Source organism: Filicampus tigris, chromosome 13, assembly GCF_054856515.1.
Source record: "Filicampus tigris isolate MCC_2025a chromosome 13, RoL_Ftig_1.0, whole genome shotgun sequence".
In the NCBI taxonomy this organism is placed as follows: domain Eukaryota; kingdom Metazoa; phylum Chordata; class Actinopteri; order Syngnathiformes; family Syngnathidae; genus Filicampus; species Filicampus tigris.
In genome coordinates, this window is record NC_141229.1 from 23,956,308 (window position 1) to 23,971,824 (window position 15,517).

At 43.8% G+C, this 15,517-nt stretch overlaps 1 long non-coding RNA gene across 5 annotated transcripts; it reads right to left on the reverse strand.

Annotated features, from left to right (window-relative positions):
* Positions 1–1,516: 1,516 nt before the first annotated feature.
* LOC147137989 (uncharacterized) lies at positions 1,517–15,421 on the reverse strand. 5 transcript variants are annotated; one of them, XR_015089255.1, is made up of 5 exons: positions 14,839–15,408; positions 14,219–14,304; positions 13,080–13,202; positions 12,818–12,958; positions 1,517–3,270 (listed from the first exon to the last, which is right to left on the reverse strand). It is a non-coding gene; the product is annotated as an uncharacterized LOC147137989 (long non-coding RNA). The 5 variants fall into 5 exon arrangements; XR_015089252.1 differs by having other exon boundaries at positions 13,080–14,304; positions 14,839–15,421; XR_015089253.1 differs by having other exon boundaries at positions 1,518–3,270; positions 14,219–15,402.
* Positions 15,422–15,517: the final 96 nt, after the last annotated feature.

Below are 15,517 nucleotides of genomic sequence, written 5' to 3' on the forward strand. Positions count from 1 at the left end.
TTTTGCTGCTGGATTCATATTCCACAAACATAATAATATTAAACAGAATAATGTGTTTCGACTAGTTAGAATAGAATAGGATATAACATTGTTAAGATTTTCTCTGCGTTGACTTGCCCTCCAAGGGTCCTCAAACTGGCACTCAATTTTGTTCTTAAGTCAAATGTTTGATTTGTTGGAAATGTGCATACTCATTTGAAGGGTGTGATGTCCAAAATATGTGAATGCTGAGGCTGAACTGGATGAGGTGAACAGTTGAAATGAAGTTGAAAAAATAATTTTGAATGGTTTGAGTCAGCGGAAAAAGGTGGAACTCTGGTTGTAAATATTTATAACGGTGTTAATTTAGGGCTTTTATTTTTAAACAATGTTACATTTTGGCAAATGGAATGAGTTGAACAGTGTGTATTTTGAATGGTTTGAATCAGTCAATAAATGCAGAAATTTGAGGTAAGTTAACTACTATATTAATACATATATAGGAATATTCAATGTAATATTGAATAATATATTGTAAATATATATGTATACATACAGTGTATGTATATGCGTATATGTATAATTGTGTATATTTATGTAGATATATGTATGTATTAATGTGTATACATAAATGTATATGTGTATATTTTCATATTTATTTATATATTTCGCACAGTTAACCTATTTGTATTTTGCCTGTATTTCACTGATTTAAAAAAATATACATGTATTCTAAACCAAAAATTATTTTGAAAAATGTTGAAAATGTGTTTAACAAGGTTGCACAATTAAATGTTTCTTTACTGTTTTAATATGTGTGTGTCACTTATTGCTACAAGAAGACATGACATTAAGTAAATTTGACTCGAAAAAATTACGACAACAAAGTTACAATCAATAACATTAAATAGATCTAAATGTGGTACATATAACTTAATGCAACATATTTTAGGTATTGAATCCAAATCATTATTTTTCACACATCTTTCTACCCTCAATTTTACCCATAAAATGATCTAAACCAATCTCATCCAGATATTTAGTAGTGGAACTCACGTTCATTGAGATAGATATAAATAAATTTAACATAATTAATGAATCTGAATCAATATATTTTAGACATTTAGTTAATACAAATCAATGTCCATAAGATAATTGGTATGTATAAATTAACTTCAACCAATTAACTAGTAAATCTAAGTCAATATCATCCAGATATTTAGTAAATATAAATCAATATCTTCTACACAATTAGTATGTATAAATTAATTTCACCCAATTAATTAGTGAATCTAAATCAATATCATCCAGATATTTAGTAAATATAAATCAATTTCTCCAAGACAATTAGTATATATAAATTAATTTAACCTAATTAATTAGTACATCTAAATCAATATCTCCCAGATATTTAGTAAAAATAAATCATTTTCCTCAAGATAATTAGCATGTATAAACTAATTTCACCCAATTAATTCGTAAATCTAAATCATTATCATCCAGATATTTAGTAAATAGAACTTGATTTCATAAAGATAATTAGTATGTATAAATTAATTCCACCTATTTAATTGGTGACTCAAAATCTAAATGACTCATAAATTTAGTAAATCTGAATTTTTTTCAGATATGTAGCAAATTTTAATCAGTTTTCAAGGTTAAATTGATGTAGATTCACTCTACCTGTGCAATATTATTAGTCAATCCAAAATATTTAAACGAGTGATTTCATTATTTTGTATTTAATAGTTTTGTTTGACTCTACTTTGTTAAATCAATTGTTTTTAATCAAAGTTGAGGTAGTAAAATCTCTTCAATTATATCAATTGTCACTTTGTTGCCTCAATTTATTTATGTAGATGATGGTCAAGCTTTTTACAGTGCAGATGGGACTCAAGATCTCCATGACAACAAAACAGCCTTTCATGCGGTGCATGGGCCAGGTTTGGGCCAGCAACACAAATTTATAATTGGGATCAGTGTATAGTGTATGGGCCGTAGCTGGGCCAGCAGTAGATTTTTAATTTGATACCGGTATGTAGTGTCTGGGCCAGAGGTGGGCCAAATTATTATACATATAATAAAACAGTATGTGGACCAGAAGAGGACCAGATCCTTTTTCAATTGTTGTAAACACGCTGGGCCATGTCAGGCCCATGAATGCTAACCTTAAGTCATAATGTATATACGCCAGACTTGGCCAGTGGAACCAGCCGTATACTGGGCCAGAAGAAACACAAGCATGTGGCCCACGTATAAGTCGGATGAATTTTGCTACCTGGGTTGTAGGGCTGCGCTGTCTCCTGTTTGTGTCCTTTTCTTGATAGGGGTTAAGTGTACACTGAAATTAATATCCCATTTCATGTAGACATCACTAACGATGATGTCACGTCATAGCCATGCGTAAAAAATTAATCGAGCTGAGCCATGGCAGAATTACTGCGATCGCCATAAATGAGGGGGCGGATAGTTCGGTGGGTGGGGTACGCCCTATTTAATATAATAAGCGATTACTTCGGCAATAATTACATTGACGTGATAGTAGATCTATTTTTGCACATTATTGAAATAAACTGTGTTTTTCTAAAATAATAATATGAAAAAAAAAATCAACAAACCCTTACACACTGTCCCTTTAAAATGTTTTTCAACATAGATAGGTGCGGCTTATATAACGGTGCGGCTTATAGCCCAGAAAAATATGGTGCACACATTTGCTATATATTATCCCCAAATGCTGGGTCAAGTCAACTACAATGCTAGGTTGTTTCAACTCAATGTGTTTGTTATGGGTCAATTCAACTACTGTGCTGGGTTGTTTCAACTCAGTGTGTTTGTCATATGTCACCCCCAAATTCTGGGTCAAATTTACTAAATTTCTGGGTTGTTTCAACTAGTGTACATATATGCAATAAATAGCGCGAGAACAGCTAAAATGTTATGCATGTAAATCACCTTTAGTCAAGAGCAAGTAATTCATATCAGTGTCAGATGAATTAACAGTAACGTAACAGTGCAAAACCAACAAGTAAAAGCATAAGTCCATAAGTAATAATTAGTAAGTAACATCAAAGGAAGCCAACATGTTAACACGACAATCTATTAGCTGAATTTACAAAGCACATATTTGACTATCAAGAAAAGTGGTAACTTTGGACTTTAAACACTCTTGACATTTGAAAGACAGTTTGTATTAATTCCCACACATATTGGCATTGCTTTGGGTATTGGTGGCAGGAGTAGTGTTGATGTGTTGGCCTCATGACGATTCTCCACCATGTTTGGCCCAGGCTGAAAAAGAAATAATGGAAGAGAACATTTGAGATATTATGAGTAAGGACCAAATGTACACAAATAAAATGACTGTCATTACAATAAACATGCGGTAAAAATTCATGTCGTCCACCTATATGTCCATCTTATTTGGACAAGGAAGATCTGAATTGTACAATTTGGATTAATTACTTTCGAACCGAAGTCCAATAAATTTTAAACTAAACGATTTGTTGGCCTTGTAAGCATAAATTCGCTTACAACCACTCTCCCGGAGCGATGAGAAACCACATCCAAAGTAAACCTCGATGTGAACCTGCAGGTCGATGGCGGCGGGGCCAGGCAGACGAGCATGAGAGTGTTTGTTCCAGCCAAGCGTTGTGATGCTCACAGCACAGCAAAGATTACCCAACTAATTTGTAAAATTATGCGATATGTTGCCACTTGCTTTTGTTGAGGGAAAAGGGTTCGAAAAATTAATGCTGTATATCAAGCCTGCATATGTGGTGCCAAGTCGCAAAACAATAACGCCCTAACTCGAGAGTAGCCATAACCAAATGAGAGAGGAGATGCTATGAGCGTTTGAGCGGGTCAACTATGTGGCCATAACTACAGACGGATGGACATCCATAGCCACCGAATCTTACATGACTTTAATGTGTCATTATGTGGACGAAGGACATCTCCGCAGCTGTGTGCTTCATGCGCCTTGGAGGAAAGACACACAGCTGAAAACTTGGCTGCTCTCCTGCGGAGTGTGATGGGTACGTGGGCACTAGAACATAAAGTCGGCGCCTGTGTGCATGATAATGCACCTAACATATGGCGAATGAGACCCTGCTGGACTGGGAGCCGGTACATTACTCATTACCGTATTTTCCGGACTATAAATCACAGTTTTTTTTCATAGTTTCATAGTCGGGGGTGCGACTTATACTCCGGAGCGACTTATGTGAACTTATTAACACATTACTGTCATGGCTTGTTAGTGCTGACTTGTATTTATGATGTTTTGTCTCCCTCTGCAGGCGAGACAAAACATCATAAATAAAAGTCAGAGCTAACAAGCCACTGTATATCATTTCACATGTTATTGTAACCCACATAAAGAAACATAACATCGCTGTCATGTGAAAAACACTTATCTCCATTTTTTTTCATTTTTTTATTTTTACATGAATCATGTTTCCGAGTTACAGACATCGCATTAAAGTGAAAAATAAAAAAGTCCAACATTGGACATAAGTGTTTTTCACAGGACAGCGACGATAAGATACATCTCAAAAGCTATTAAAATGCATGAATAATTCAAACGGTTAAAGTTTAATGTTTAGTTAAATAAGTAATTAAAATAGTACCGTATGATCAAAAGACAATTTGACTGTTAAGGCCTTGCTAGTTGAGGAAGCCAGCTTATCCAAACAGCTAAACATTCACAAACAAACTCCACAGACTCTAGGTGTGCAGCGAAGTTGCCTGTTTATATTGTGAAACTGCACAAGAAACAGAAAATACTAGCAATCTATCAATCTACATATACATGTATTTTCATAAACATGAACAAGATGATCCAATAATGTTCATCCTGTCTTATTCGTTAAATGAGTTTCAAGTTTCTTTTGTTTCGACAATGCCAATGATCTTTCTATTTTTTGTGAAGAGAAAAACTCTCTTACCGTGCTGACAGTTTCGGTTGTCACTTGCAGCCTTCCTCGGAGCCTGTCACTGCTTCCACGTGACGTGCCCAGAGCAAAAAAAAATACAATACAATTTTATTTATATAGCGCATTTGCAGGGGTTTGGAGCGCAGCCTTGATCGGGTCGGGGAGCCTTATTTAGAAGATTCCCCTGACCCGGTCAACTGTTTTTAGACACGTCATGTGGAAGCAGTGACAGGCTCCGAGGAAGGCTGCAAGTGACAGGCGAAACTGTCAGCACGTTGAGAGTTTTCTCTTCACAAAAAAATAGGAAGATCATTGTCATTGTCGAAACAAAAGAAACTTGAAACTCATGAACAAGATGAGCCTATGCTAACGATTAGCGATCGCGATTAACATTAGCGATACTTAGTAGTATGTTCAGTCAACCTACAATCATTTACAATTCAGCTCGTATACAAATGTCATTACACACAATTGTCTAAGTTAGTTTCAGACCACGATTAAACAAGAATGAACCACAAACAGGCAGACATGCTAACGATTAGCGATCGCGATTAGCATTAGCAATAGCGATTAGTATTGTAATGCCCCTCGAAGTGGTCAAAGATGCACACAGTCGCTGATGCAGTCTGATCGTCGTTTTTAATCACAGATCGTCCCGGAAAACAGAACACATTCACACAAGAGCTGCTGGTGGCCACAACTCACGCCCATCCGCTCAATCATACCACCCGCTCTCCCTCTCAACTTCCCTCCTAAACTCCTTGTCCCCTCGCTATGACGTCACTCACTACCCATAGGCCCAGCCAGCACATGCACAAAACAAGGAACAGATATTACACTGCCCTCCCCTTTATGAAACCCTCGCCCCCGAGGGGGTCAACAAAAAAAAATCCTCTAGGCGCTGCGGCCTACGCCTCTGTCTCTTGGGTCGGCCTGGACCCGTGCCATTTCTGTCTCCAACCGGAGGAACAGGGACAACATGAGTGGGATCTGGGGAACCTGAATCCACCACTCGTCCTGAAATGGCAGGTGAAACAGACCCGGCCTCAAATATCGGAACACCACTGCTCCGGTACGGAGCCAACCTGTCCCGATGTAGGGCAACCCTCCGGCCCCCTGGGGGGAACTGCCACCCGATACACTACCTCCCCCACCCGCTCAAGGACCCTACACGGCCCGTCCCAATGACTGTCTAACTTAGGGCAGCGTCCCTTCTTTCTTTTTGGTGTATACACCCAAACCAGCTCGTTGACCTGGAAGTTCCGCCCCTTGCTGCGTACGTCGTAGTTCCGCTTCTGACGTGCACCAGCTTTCTCTAGCTGGTCCTGGGCGAAGACATGCGCTGCCTCCAAACGATCCTGCAGTCTCCGGGCATATTCCAGCCCCGGCCGATCCTCGGGGCTGCCTGGTGGTCTGCCAAACACCATCTCCGCTGGTGTCCGGATCTCCCGGCCAAGCATCAGCAGAGCAGGAGTACAGCTTGTGGAACTTTGGACAGCCGAACGATACGCCATCAACACCGTTGGAATATGCTGGTCCCAATCATGTTGGCGCTCGGAGGTGAGGATGGCAAGCTGCTGCTGCATGGTGCGGTTAAAACGTTCAACTAAACCATCACTCTGCGGATGCAAAGGGGTGGTTCACGTCTTCTGCATGTTCAAGCGTTCACAAAGGGCAGCAAAAACCTTGAACTCAAAATTTCTGCCTTGATCACTGTGGAGTATATCTGCAGTCCCAAACCGGCAGCACATGCCCTCCAACAGTGCATCCGCCACCGTCTCTGCCTCCTGATCTGGCAGTGCGTATGCCTCGGGCCACTTTGTGAAATAGTCCATCGCACACAGCACGTAACGGTTCCCTCTGTCCGTCACGGGAAAAGGCCCCATAATGTCCACAGCAACCCGCTCCATGGGCGCCCCAACTCTCTGTTGCTGAAGCGGTGCATGCGATTGGTCTTGAGGGCCCTTGTAGTCCGCACACTCGTCACACCGCCGGCAAAAGTCCTCCACGTCCCGTCGATGCTGGCCCCAGTAAAACCCTTGTCGAAGCCGTCTGAGTGTCTTTGTGCTGCCAAAGTGTCCGGTACCCGTGCCCCAGTGAAATGCTCTCAGTACCGACTCTCTAAGAGCTCTGGGCACCACCACCTGCCACCTCTCCTCTACGGTCGCTGGATCATTCCACGCACGCTGCAGCACGCCATCCTTCATGTGTAAGACAGCCAACTTGCTCCAAAGGCCTTTGGCGCCCACAGAGAGTCCCATCACTCCTTCCCAGGGTGGCCTCCTGCCACTCTGGACCCACTGTCGCACAGGGTTGAGATCACGATCCTCTTCCTGCTTGACAGCCCACTCTGCAGTGTCCACAGCCTCCGAGGATGCAGCACGATGGTCCTTCGGCAGTCGCCTCCCCACACAGCTCCAACTCCCTGGCATCCCGCCGGTTGCAGTAGCCGCAGCCGCCAACAGCACATGGACGCCGGGAAAGGGCATCAGCATTGACGTGCTGAGCTCCAGCCCGATGTACCACAGTAAAGTGGAACGCCTGCAGCTCCTCCAGCCACCGTGCCACTTGGCCTTCTGGTTCCCTGAACGACATCAACCACTGCAGCGCAGCATGATCCGTCCTGATGGTGAACGGAACGCCACATAGGTAGTACTTGAAATGACGCGCAGCCAAAACAACTGCCAGTAGTTCACGTCTGGTGACACAGTATCGTCGTTCACTCTTATTGAAAATGCGGCTGAAGTAGGCCACCACCTTCCGGCCCCACCTGTGACAACACCGCCCCCATGCCGACATTGCTAGCGTCCGTATCCAGCACAAAAGACAAGGCTGGATCAGGTGGAGTGAGAACAGGAGCATTGATGAGGGCATTTTTCAGGCTGGAAAATGCCTCCTGACAGTCCGGCGTCCACAAAAAGGGTTGGTTGTCCTGAAGAAGCCGGAAAAAGGGCGCCCCGATGCAAGAAAATCCTCTCACGAACCGTCTGTAATATGAGGAAAGCCCCAAAAAACTCTTAAGCTGCTTCTGATCTTTTGGGGCTGGCCAGTCTTTGATGGCGCTGACCTTCTCCTCCAGTGTGCTGATGCCGTCTCCATTCACTCGGTGACCCAGGAACTCCACCTCTCGCCGCATAAAGTGGCACTTTTCTGGGTGCAGTTTCAGTCCAGCCGCAGCAATTCTACCCAGCACCAGCCTTAGAGACTCCAACACAGTCTGGAAGGACTCACCGTGGACGAGGACATCGTCCAAATACACCAAGCATTCTTGCCGCGGAATGTTCGAGAGCACTGTGTCCATCAAGCGCTCGAACGTTCCTGGTGCATTGCAGAGTCCAAAACTCATTACTTTAAACTGCCAGTGTCCTCTGGGGGTGCAGAACGCTGTCTTAGGTCTGGACTCGGCGGTGAGGGGGACCTGCCAGTAGCCACTGCGCAGGTCGAGCGATGAGAACCACGCAGACCCAGAGACCAGATCCAACGTCTCATCTATCCGCGGGAGCGGGTAGCAGTCCTTCCTTGTCACTTTATTGAGCGGCCTGTAGTCCACACAGAACCGCGGTCTGGTACTTTTCTTTCTGGGAACCATGACCACGCCAGACGCCCACGGGCTGTCGGAAGGCTCTATAATTCCCGCCTCGAGCATGGCACGGACCTCCTGATCCGCAGCCTCCTGCTGGGCCAAGGCAGGCGTCGGGGCCGCACCTTAACTGGTCGCGCGTCCCCGGTGTCGATGTGGTGCTCAACCAAGTGAGTGAGGCCCACCTCATTCTCACTGAGGGCAAAAATGCTCTCAAAGTCCCACAGCACCTGCCACAGCTGCTCCCGCTGCTCGACATCCAAGCCATCACAGTTCTTTTCCCAGATGAACCGTATCGCCTCTGTCCGGTTCTCTGCTAGGCGACCCGTGGTTACATTCCCTGGCATGGCTGGGCTGGCCGTCACTGCCCCCCCCCCCCAAGGGTCGTCCGTCACGGGGCGAGCGAACTCTACCCGATCTACTGTCGGTCGCTGTGAGGTCGACTCCGGTAGCCCCAACTAGGAACAAGTCCAGGTGAGGTGAGCGAACTCTACCCGATCTACCGTCGACTGCCTAGGAGCTGGTGCTGCAGCTACCTTGGTCGGGCTGGGTAGCATCATCCCCACCTGCAGCTTGCCTGCTGCAGGGTCAGCAGTGTTGATGATTACCCCCGAAGTACCCCGTTGAGACGCCGGAACTAGCCCCACACGCTGACCATTCGGCAGGTTGAGCACCCCAGCTCCCAAATCCACCACACCTTTTGCAGCTTTCAAAAAGTCCCTACCCAGAATACATGGGTCACTCACGTCCGCCACCCAAGCTGAGTGAGTCGTCGACAAACCCCCCAAAACAAACACAAATGTCCCTCTGCCTCTCATGGGGGCCGTTTCACCGGTCACTGTCCTCAGTTTTGTAAAGGTCGATTCTAAGACGGTTCCCACTGGAACGACGTCAGGCCTCACAATCGTGGCTGAGGACCCAGTGTCCACCAGGGCTGTATAAGAAGTGTCCCCAATCTGCACACGAACATGACTGGGGTCCCCCACGTCTGTCCATCCCACCGTTACAACGGTCTCATCCTGGACGTGGGGGTCCCTGCTCATAGCGCCAGCACATGCAGGTTGCACCTCCCGGTTAACGACTGGAGGGGTCCGCGTCATCCGGGCTACACGTACCCTTTTTCGTTTCCCTGCTGATTTAGCATCTTTGGGCAGCGCCGCAGAAGGTGACCTGGCTGTCCACACCCCCAGCAGACAACAGGGCGTGCACGCCGGCCACTTCCATCCTCATGCTGTGCTGAGCGAGTATTAATGGCACACACCAGCTCCTCCACCCATGCCGGTCTGCGCTCCTCCCCTTCCGGGAACGACGTTGCCGAAACGGGACAGTTTGGTGTCTGCAGCGCCCCCTTGGCTGCAATCTCCCTCTCCGTGGCGAGAGCAAGCGCGTCTCCCAGGGCTGCTGGGTGAGCAAGCTGGACATGCAGCCGCAGCTCATCTGGTCTGAGGGCTTGGATGAACTGATCACGTATCAGTTCATTTTGTATCTCATTTGGCATTCCAGCATACGCGCGCCGACCCAGGCTCTCGATCTCATGCGCGAGATAACGGAGCGGCTCCCCCGGATGTCGATCACGGTGCTTGAACTCACAGCGCAGGGAGTCTCTCAAATGAAACTCCCCAAAGCGCCTCTGCAAAGCACCCACCAGCGCGCTGTAATCGAGTCTCTCTTCGGGGCTCAGCAGCAGCAGACAGGATGTGGCATCCTCCGTCAGCGAAAGCGCCAACTGCACCGCTTTCGTCTTCTTCGGCCAATGCGCGGCATCAGCCACCAACTCGAACTGTGCTCTATAAGCCTCCCAACTTCCCTTTCCGGAGAATTTAAGTGCCTTCATAGCGGGCCACGCGAGGTCCAGAGCACCGCCATGCACGTTCACATCCTCGTCCGCGGCGGCAGCTGTCGCTCCGTCATAGCGTAACCCCGTTTTGGCGGGCTCACGCTCATCTTGGCGCGGAACAGCAGCGTTATGGCGGCCCCACTCGGTGCAACTTGACTCAGGCATATCAATCACGCACTGCACGGCTTCTTCTTTCACCTTTCGTCGAATAAGGGGATCGCCGAACATCCTCAAAGCCGAGCGTGCGACGAGTGAATCCGAAACTTCTGACACCAAATGTAATGCCCCTCGAAGTGGTCAAAGATGCACACAGTCGCTGATGCAGTCTGATCGTCGTTTTTAATCACAGATCGTCCCGGAAAACAGAACACATTCACACAAGAGCTGCTGGTGGCCACAACTCACGCCCATCCGCTCAATCATACCACCCGCTCTCCCTCTCAACTTCCCTCCTAAACTCCTTGTCCCCTCGCTATGACGTCACTCACTACCCATAGGCCCAGCCAGCACATGCACAAAACAAGGAACAGATATTACAGTATGTTCAGTCAACAACACAGTACAACCAGCCACAATTCAGCTCCTATATAAATGTTGCATGCTCATTACACACAATTGTCAAAGTTACTTACAGGCGATGGTTGAACAAGAATAAACCACAAACAGGCAGTTGCCGTGCCTATGGCTGTGTGAGTGTGTGTCATCATGCAGCCACACATGTAAGGAGGAGCACACTCAGCACAAAGGAAACAAAGACATAATTACGACCGAATACATAAATACTTTTGGAGACTTGGAAACATTCTACATGGTCGGGGATAAATAAAAGACTTATTTAATCAATCTACAACCGTTTTGGTGGGTTTAAAGTTATCTTGCCATAACTTTCTTGCATGCTACATGTATCATTGTAGCTCGGTGTAAATGATGTGTACTAAGCGCACAATTATCCTACCAAAATGCGACTTATACTCCAGTGCGACTTATATATGTTTTTTTCCACTTTATTATGCATTTTATGGCTGGTGGGACTTGTACGCCGGAGCGATTTATAGTCCGGAAAATACGGTACATTATTCATAATAAATGCCATGCATTGCATTGGCAAATGTATCAGAAATGTATTCCTCTTTCAATTGTTCACTTTTATTGAGTCAGTTGTGGTTACATCAATAGAATTTAAATAAACAAACTGTCCTGAATGTTTGGGCTAGAATAGCCCCTACTGTAAAGACACAAAACATTTGCATTTTAAACTTTGAATTCAATATGTATTAAATTTCAAGTTTTCTTGCTTATAGACTAGTCGCAAATAAAATTTGAGACTAGTCAGCGGGCAAATTAGTCGAAATTCCCATCTCTAGTTTTGACTAATATCTGTATCTGCCTTTTTTTTTTTTAATATGATCGCCGATAAATCACTTTAAATGTGTGTTAACTTCAAGGAACCATTTAAATTTTCAGTTAAATTTAGTTTCTAATGACCCTGGGAACACTCTGCACTTTTTGTTTTTGTTTGAAATCAAAACAAAGAAGTGAAACTACAACATTTTTGTCACTTCGAAATTTTGGAGGACTATTTACTGTAGTAAACTATATGGTGCTATTGTTTTTTAAATTTTCATTTAACTTTTGAAGACATGCTGATGACACTGGGAGCTCCCTTTTTGTTAGAATTTTACAACAAACGTATACTGTATTGGCAAACAATTACAAAAGTAAAAAAAAAAAAAATCAGCACTGCAAATCTGAACAATTATTCATATGCTTCAAGACGTTTCAACAAAGTTACAAGTTTTATTTTTATTTTTTTAAAGATTTGACGCCAATATTTTTCTTCTTGCTGAAAATGAATATCGGCTCCAAATATTAGTTATTGGCCTCCTTCCATCGGCCCTGAAAAAAACATATTGGTCTATCTCTATCCTATTTATCTATAGCTATGCACCGATGGCCGCCTGCCTGAAATGTATGTATTTTGCTTCCTTTTTCTAAACGATCGTCAGCCCCCGTAGCATTTCAAAATGCCTTGTGCTGCACAAGGCATTGTGCACAAGTTGCCTTGTGTGGCAACTTCTTGCACTGTTGGTGTTTGAAATAACAAAACAGAAGGGCAAACGGGCGCCAAATTGCTGGTGTTGCTTGTTTTGTGGGAGACCAACGCACTTTAGTCGAGATCCGCATGACTGGCCATGGACTGTCATGTCATGTGACTAATAAAACATCATTCCCATGCAGTTACAAGAAGCAATTTTGCTATTACTTTTAAAAAGTTATAGTAACATTAAGATGAAAACACAACTACACATTTATATGTTTTGTCCAAAAATTATATTTGATATAATTTTAGGTCTTAATGTGCTCAAGTTTTTTTAAAGGACGGTGTTGAAAAGTGACACTGTTGCTATTTTAAGATACTACAGTATTACCATAATACTGCCCGACCCTAAAAAACACATCAACACAAAACACAAGTTTACTTACCTTTACTCCCACTCAGTTTGATGACCTTCCAGTGAGGACCGTGAACATGTATCTTCAGCTCACTTGTGCAATTCACAAAAGCAGTCGGTGTTTACGGCACAAATGAACGCTGCACTTGGCACATTTGTACACAGTCTGGCCCTTGCAATTTGACAAAGACATAGAAAGAAGAAATTACTTTAGAAAAGAGCAGACATTTCCAGCTATTCAATGTGTACCCATAGTTACATAAACATCCTAAACAAGCTGAAACTTTACAAACCTATTTTCACCAGGTTTAGGAGTGTATTCATCATCACTGTCCCCAAAACCACAGGCAGCTCCCATCAACCCCTGGTCCAAAGTCCACCTGCTCGCTTTGTATAGGAAGATGCTGCATTCAGTTCTACAGAAAAAATAATCAAATAAATAATTTTATATCTAAAAATGTTGTTTTTGTACAGATATATTTACAGATACTAACTGGAGGGGGAGTTTATAAATAAAATGTGTGAGTGTCGAAAGCTGTCGAGATACAGCATTGTGTTTGTAGCCAACCAAATTTGACAAATATCGTCAAAAATCAGTGTCATAGGCACTCTACCTTGTCATGTTAGCGATACTAGCACACAATAACATGGTTAATATTTTTTATCTTTGTGCAGCTTACCTCAAACGATTGGGACAGATTATCCAAGTTTGCAAAAATTCCAAAAATGCCGCCGTAACACGAGTCTATTTTAGCAGTCCAAAACAGATTGTAGTGCTTGCAAATTGTTCTTAGGTATGTGTTGTTAATCGACCAGTAGTGGAGAAATAGTGTCATTATTTTTGGCTGCATTTGGAGGAAAAGGGGTTTAAAATACCAATTTGCGACAATCTTTATCAATATGGTTAAATGAAAACAAAGTAATAAACAGAGGTGGGCCTTGTCAGTCCATCAGTAAGTTCCCATCAGTATTTCAGGCCAGTCCTTCCCTTGTCGGTGACAGCCAATCGGCGTCTAGAACATAATTTCCACGTCACAAGAGCATCCAAATAAAAACAACTGACACACACATGCACATTGTGGTGATTGTGAAATTAAACAATATGGGACACACGTCATTGAGGTCTGAGAGACTGAAATGCTGTTGTATTTGTTATTTATGTGGCTGTGCGTCAGGCGTGGGTCACCTGCATGCGACATGGTACCGTTAAGTCAGTTCTCTACGCCGTTTGACTGACTTGGACCAACTGGGCAGGCCTGAAATAATAACTCACAGACTGACTAAAGCATTATCATTATTATATTACAAAACAAGGGTAATTATATTTCATAAGAATTCATACAGTCCGCTGATAGTGTAGTGGTACACACGCCTGAGTTGTGTGCGGGCAGCGTGGGATCGATTCCCGCTCAGTGACAGTGTCTATGTGTACCCTGTGACTGGCTGGCGACCAGTTCGGGGTGTAGTCTGCCTTCGCCCATTGACGGCTGGGATAGGCTCCAGCAACTCCCCGCGACCCTATATAGGATAAGCGGTTTGGAAGATGACATGACAAGAATTCATACAAGTAATGCAATCCACGACTAGCAAATGCACCCAAATGTTAAGATAATAAGCTAGATTGTTGGTGAATAGTAATGAACAGTCATTTTACAAAATATGGAGGGACCGAGCTCACACTCCGTAAATTTAGGCAGCGAAGACGCATACTTGGCGCTTAAAATAATTTGTGGCGGACTGAACGAATCTACGGATAACACTGTTACAGTAGTGAAAACGAGCATAAAGCCGACTTTATACTAGCAAGCTGACAAGCTGGCGAAGTAAACATAAACATGACCGGTGGCATTATGAACAAGTTTAATGACATATTCGCTAATTCGCCGGCGTTAAAACTGTGCTCAAACGAAAAAAAACAGGCTACTCACGTAGATAACAAACGAGAAACATTTACCAACGAAATTGGAAAAGAAAACAACGATACTACTTCAATGGGCAACGCAACACAGACAATGTAAATCATATGTAGTGTGAACAAAATCATTACTTTACCTCTTCAAATGGATAATTTCTCCCGGCGGTGATTTTTGTGCTCGTGTAGCCCGAACGCAGTGTGAGTGAAATCTCGGTTCGGACACGCTGGATTGAAGTCTATCGACGTGAAGATGCGATGACGTCATGAGTACGACGCACACAAATAACCCAATGCTGGATATAAATATACAAATAACCCATAATGGATCAAAAGTTTCATAACCCCGCGGTTGATTAGAATAAAATAAACCATTTTGAGTTGAAGGCTTTTGACCTAGCTAAAAAAATAACCCAAAATTGATAAAAAATGGAATAACCCCGCAGTTGGGTAGATAAAGCAACCCAGCATTTTTTAGTGTGACTCTCTCTTGTGATTGGTCTGTTATGGCACATATTGCAATGACGTTTAATTTACGTAGTCCCCCGCTCAGTTCAGGGCATTAGGGCAATTTATTTGTCACCTCAAAGGAGATGATCCACCACTACGCAACTTGTTTGCTGCTGCGAAGAAAACTAGTTTGGCAGCGGCTTGGGTGTTTGGTCGCTTATCTGTGTGTAAAGAAACCTACACACGCATGTACCACTTTCACCGTCACCTTCCTGATTGATTTCGCAATACAATTAAATGCATCGTCTAGTCATCTAGGTCCCTTAGTTGCAGCAGGCACCTTCCATTGTTGTATCTGTAGTTTTGGTT